This window comes from Fukomys damarensis, unplaced genomic scaffold (genome assembly GCF_012274545.1).
Source record: "Fukomys damarensis isolate Sample0158 unplaced genomic scaffold, DMR_v1.0_HiC HiC_scaffold_10, whole genome shotgun sequence".
Classification (NCBI taxonomy): Eukaryota; Metazoa; Chordata; class Mammalia; order Rodentia; family Bathyergidae; genus Fukomys; species Fukomys damarensis.
Genome location: NW_022900922.1, coordinates 32,734,262 through 32,740,744, shown reverse-complemented (window position 1 = coordinate 32,740,744; position 6,483 = coordinate 32,734,262).

The window sequence follows — 6,483 nt, the reverse complement described above, 5'->3', positions numbered from 1 at the left end:
AAAAGAAAGGAAATGCTTAAGTCCTGTATTTAAAATGTCATAGTATTTTCATGTAATCTACATACCTCTTCTGTAATCCTGGCCTATACTTTAGATCATTTCTAGGTTACATATAAGCCTGATACAATGTAAATACTCTGTGTAATATCTGTCACACTCTATTGTTTGGGGGAATAATAGCAAAAAACAACCTGTACATGTTCAGTATAGGCACAATTTTTTAAAAAAATACCTGGTTAGTTAAATCTTCAAATGCAGAACTAGGGGCGGGGGGAGTTAGGGATAAGGGTAGGGGTGCAGGCGGGGCATTGGAGGGTACAAAGCACCAAGTGTACTGTGACTAGAGAGACAGTAACCTTAGCTTTAGGGATACAACTAAAAATAATGAGTATTTTTTGTGTGATTTCTGTAGAGCAGGCTTGTTGCTTTACAGTTCCTGCAATCTAGACATCCCATGCATCTAGTGTTGGGAAAGAATTAATACCAAATCCTTGCTCAGAAATGTGTGCTGGGATTGGGCTGGGATTCCGGCATAGTGGGAAGGGCATCTGACTGAAAACAGGCACAGTTGTGACATTTTAACTAATGAGCAACCCAAGGAAGCCTCTAACATCTCTGAGACTCAGTTTATTTTATTAAAATGTGGGCTTTGGTGTGCATGGGGGCTTCACCTGCGGAAATGCTGAGGGCCACAGTCCAGGAAGGTGTGGTCCAGTGAGGGGTGGGACAGGTCCCATCCAGGCCACAACCAATCTGGCACCAAGATGAGCACCTCAGTACCAAAAACAAACAAACCAAATAAAAACCTCCAAACAACTAGCATAAATGTTCTCTTTTTCATTTGAAAGGGGATCTTGATGTGTAGTTCAGGCTGGCCTAGAATTTATGTATCCCAGGCCGGCCTCGAAGCTGCAGTGATTCTCCTGCCTCGGTCTCCCGAGTGCTGGGATTACAGATGTATGCCACCGTGCCTGGTTTATATTTGAAATTCTCTATGGGCCACAAGCTTTGAATTCCTTCAGTAAAGACTGTTTCTTCACCTAGCTTCATGTGAACTAGCATAGCCAGCAACAATCTGCACTTTCACTTTATAGAAGCTTAAGTTAAAAAAAAGTTGAAGTAAATGTTCCAATGCCAGCATATTATTCAGATTGACAGTTCCTCATAATCGTGATGAGTTTACAAAATCACTTTGAGAATGTACTGAGAAGGTTAACTGATTTGGTTCCAGTATTATACCCATGGGCCGAGTGGCTTACCCTCTAAAGTAAGTGTGAGTCACTATGTAACTTGATGGATTCAAAGTCCCTTGGCCAAGGGCACAGTGGCCTTGTGTGGTCCTTAGCTGTGCCACCATCTGTGAGACCCTTGACCTTCAGCCTCTCTCCCATCTTGTAAATGTGAGCTCTTAACGAAAAGAGACTCGGACAGGAGAGTATGGATGAACCCCCAATATCCATGCTATTCAGTGGAAGACAGTAAAGACATGTAGCACTCTTAAGACACAAAGGTTAGCATAATATACTAGATACTGCCCGAGCCAAACCCAAGCAAGGTGGGGCATGAAAGGCAAATTCTATCACCACAATGACAACGAATGTACTTGAGATGGTCCCCTTGCTTATTTAACTTTTGCAAAGCAAACCACCCTCCTTTGGCAAAAGTAAGAGATACTACAAACAAAAGAATCATCCTGTTTCTGAGGATGCTTAGTCTAAGGAAAAGAAAGACTTCAGGAGCTGCGGATGTAGCTCAGTGGCAGCAGGCAGAAGGCCCTCTCTGCGGTCCACCCCAACAGCACAAAAAACAAAGACAAAAGAGCAGGAAGATAGTTTTGGGCTAATGCTTACATTTTATAAACATTTTCCTTACCTCTGAACTGGATTTTGTATGCTTTACCAAAGTGCTGTCTTCAATGAAAACTTCAAATACTAATGCTGAGATCCTAGAGTTCATGATTTTTGGAAGATTTTGGTTTGCTCATCCAGTACTTTACTGAGGTAGGGAAGATTGAAGCCAGGGCCTTGTAAGCTACAGCCTCAACTCTTTTTAAAAACTTTTTGTTTTGAGAGAGGGTCTCACTGAGTCACTAACTTGCACAGGCAGGGTTCAAATTTGCAATCCTCCTATCTCAGCCTCCCAGAGCACTGGGGTTACAGTCGTGTGCCACTATAGAGGGGAAAGAGCTGTAACTCCCAAACCTGCCTGATAACCCAAAATGCGAGTTTGTGGTCTCTAAAATCGAAGAATAGGTTCTAGGAACAATGGAGGTTAAGAGTAGGAAAAATTTATTGAGGGAAAGAAAGCTTCTAAGAGAGACAGAAGGGGGCCCCGAAAGTGGGTTGCCCACTCACCCCACTTCTCCAAGATGTTTTATGCAGCAAAGCCAGGTGGTGAGGCGGGTACAAAGTGGGACAAAACCGTAAGAGCCAGTGGACAATTGCAAGGTGGGCATGAGGTGGGGCAAAGCCATGACCAACCAATAAGATTACAAGTACAGTCACCCAGATAATATTCATGAAATGGGTCTCAAATGGGGGAGCAAGTCACGTAGCAAATGTACAAGGTTTTTCAGTAAGGGTGGGGATCGGGGTAGTTCCTGGAAAAGCTGGGTTAAGATCTTGGCCCCCCACCCAGGTGATTGAAACCTATTCAGAATGTCAATCACTGCTCTGTATACCCAAGGGAAGCACAAGGGTGTAGTAGTTTCTCTCCTTTTACAATTCTTGCCCTCAGTGAATGTGTCTCCATCGTCCTCCATGTTGGCGCCTCCCTGTGTTGGCTCTTTGAGGGCGGCCCTGTCTAACTGCCTACAAGATATCTAAATAACTCACCTATCTGCCATACCACCACATCTGGGATATTCTTATTTACTATTAATTTATTTTTGTGGTGCTGGGACTCGTGTTCGGCCAGTACTCTGCCACTGAGCTGCACCCCCAGCCCTGGCATATGCTTACTAAAAATTCGTCTGCTATTTAAAGACATTTTTTTTCTGTCCCATTATTATTTTCAATCCTAGCCTCTGTGTGTAGCACTGATTTATTAAAATACTACTCCAAGCTGGGGATTTGGCTCAGTGGTTCTGCTGCCTGCCTTGCAAGTGCAAGGTCCTGAGTTCCATCCCCCGTACCAAAAAAAACTAAAAAACAAAAAACAAAAAAACAAACTACTCCTGTGGCAGACCAGCTACTTTAACTCAGGCTCTAAGTCTTTCTGGGCTGAAGAGCTACGAGAGAGCCTGTTGGTGTTCTGAGCAGTAAATAAGTGATTCCTGTTAACTGCATTGCGAGCCAGGGGTTCTGTGTAATTTTAAATTCTGCTCAGGATAGTCCTGATGGCTCTTGGCTGACTTCAAGGTTATTTCCAAGGTTGCCTGTCCGAGACCTGCTCTATCAGTAGAGCAGGGGAATCTAAAGTGGTAGGGAAAAAATAGCTTGTCTGTCAGGTGAGCTTGTGAAGATTTGGCAGACTTTGGGTTCAGAACTTTTAAAAGCCCTTTGCTGCGCTGCCACAATTCTGTAAACACACTTTCATTACAATACTTCTAGTGTTGTGTTGTGATTGTTTTCCTAAGGCAGACTTTGGTATCCTATAGGGCAAGGGCTGTACCTTCCTCATCCTGGTGTGACACATGGCTTTATGCCTACTCTTCTGGCACACTAGATGAATCTTAATATGGCTTTCTAAATGAATGCATACGAAGCATTTTCAAGAAGGACGTTTACTGATTCACACATGGGACAAATATGGAAACATTAAAGGTTAAAATTTCGCAGCGGGTCAGGGGCTTTTGGTTCAATGAGTGGTTCTACCACTGGGTATAATGGCAGGTACCTGTACTCCCAGCAACTCAGGAGGCCAAGGCAGGGGGCTTGCTATGAGTTTGAAGCCAGCCTGGGCTACATGGTGAATTCAAGTCCAGTTTGAACTACAAAGACAGACCCTGTCTCAAAAAACGAAAAGAAAACAAAACCCACATTTTATCTCATCATATACCCGCCGGCGATCTGGAGGGTTGGCAGGGTATTATTTCCATGTTCCACATGAAGAAGTTGAGTCCTTGCCCAAGTAAATTGTAGCAGAAGGATCAGAACTCTGGTCTTCGAGAGGAGCCAACCTAGACGACTAAAGTGTGTGTGTGTCTGTGTTCTGTCTCCCTACCATGTCAACCTACTCATTTCACCCTTATCTTTATGGATCACCTTTAGAGAAAGATAAATGAAAATCATTCTCTGCCAGACCTGGTTGGTGGTTGGTTGACAGCCACTGTGTCCTGGGCACTGGTGAAGGCAGCAGGATGTGCTGAGGTAGGTTAGCAGCGGGGGTATCTGGTGGGTTGTACGTCTCATGATTCCCCACTGGTTTGGTTTTGCTTTTGCAGTGCTGGGGCCGGAGCCCAGGCCTTTGTGCCTGCTGGGTCTTCCCGTTTTGTAAACAGACCGAACAGCTCTGAGTCTGGGTGGCCCATGGGTCTGTGTGGGGTGGAGAGCCTGATTTCTGACTATCCTGTACTGGCTGTCTTGGCTGAGAGAAAGTTTCTTCACCTCTGGGAAGGGTTCACACGTGTATGCAAGTCTATGTCGCCCTTTTTCTTCTTTGTGGAACTGGAGATCGAACCTAGGGCCTCCTGCAAACTGGGCAAGCCCTCTATCACAAGTTCCATCCCCACCTTCAGCTGAATCGCCCAGTCTCCAGCTTGTGATCCCCCCACCTCAGCCTCAGGAGTTGCTGGGAATACTCATATGCACCACCAGGTCTGGCCTCCCTGACCTTGTTATTTAACACATTACTGGGAAAAGGGAACCCCTTAATTGTTGAAATCTAAGTTTTACTGTAATATTTTTAAGGACAGTGGCTGTGCCTTACTCATCTTTGTCATTTGCTAAGTCTGGTATTGACCCTTCTATATCAGGTTACAGTCGTCTGCTTCACAAATGAGGTGTAAGAGGGAGAACAGATTTTGTGCATTTTTTTACTAACACCCTGAACGGCTTTTTTTCCCCTCAACCACTGGACATCACAGGCTGTTTGTGCTGAGGCCGACTTTCGGGCTCTTTCAGAAGAAACACTGTCTTGTGTTTCTACATTAGTGTTGTATTTCAATGATGGCTGTATCGCATTAGCCTTATTGAAAATAAGAGGCAGCAGCCAGGTGTAGTGGCACACGCCTGTAATCCCAGCACCAGGGAGGCTGAGCCAGGAGAATTGCTGTGAGTTTGAGACCAGACTGGGCTACATAGTGAGTTCCAGGTCAGTCTCAACTACATGAGATCCATTGCTAAAAAAGAAAAAAAAAAAAAAAAAAAAAAAAAAATGGCAGCAGAGGCAGTGGTGGAAATTATTGCAGGTGCTAACAGTGGTAAACTTTTATCTCGTCTTTTTGACCCCTGTATTTCAGCAGGTCAGCTCTGGCCTACTAAGGGGAAAAAGAGCAAGATATTTTGTCAAAGGTTGTGCATAAAAGGTCGAGGAGTCACTGAATGTGCAAATACGGCAAATGTGGAACACTCTTCGTTCCCTTTGGAATATTCAAACATAATTTGCTATGTATATTTTGGTTTCTTTCTTTTCAGTTCACAAACATTTCAGCAATACATTGTAAAGTGAGATAACTGGCATCGTTTGGGAAAATGAGAAATATTTCATGTAAGGATCCGGAAGTGGTGTTTATCAAAGAGCAGTTTAATAGTTTTCCACATTACAGAGATGTGTTGTGGATGGCGTGACCAGGTCCTAGTCTAAACCCAGTCCCGGAGAGGAGAACGCGGAGTGGTTAATACTCACCCGCTCCCCGGGAGGGGCTGCGCGCTGGCTGAAGACACTCATCTGTGCCAAGCAAGGAGCTCGGTCTGGGGAGAAGGTGTGGGGACGCACACCCGGCAAGCAAACCCCAGCGTCTTCTACAAAGTTTGGAAACAGACTTGAGTTGACTGTCTTTTCAGTTTCTTGTGAAAACTGCCATCACAAGGCAGGGCTGCGATGTGGTTCGGTGGTCCTGTTCTTGCCTAGCAGGTGTGAGGCTGTGCGTTCCTTCCCAAGAAAGGCAACTAAATAAATTGTGCAACTTTTATTTTCATGTTATCCAACCAAAACATAGCTCTCATATTTTCCCTTTTATCTTCAGCTAAAGAAATTATTTCTGGTGGAGACTTTCCCACAGAGTGGTGGCTGTCGGTAAAAACAGTTTTTACATACCAGAAATTGGATTTCTGGAACAATTTCCTGGATTACCAGAATTAAAAAAAAAAACAAAACCAAAAACCAACCCTGAAAGTCCCTAAACAAGACCCTATCATAATTCTGAACATTCTCTCTTCAGTCTTTTTAACTCAAAGATCAGTTGGCAGCTTTTCCAAGAATGAGCCAAAGGAAATGTTTAATAAGCAATTGTCCAATCTGGCAGCCTTCGCATTCCGGTTTTTTTTCCTGGGGGGGGGGCAGCGCGTCCCCGCCCCCCGTCCCGCCGTCGCGGTGGCGCAG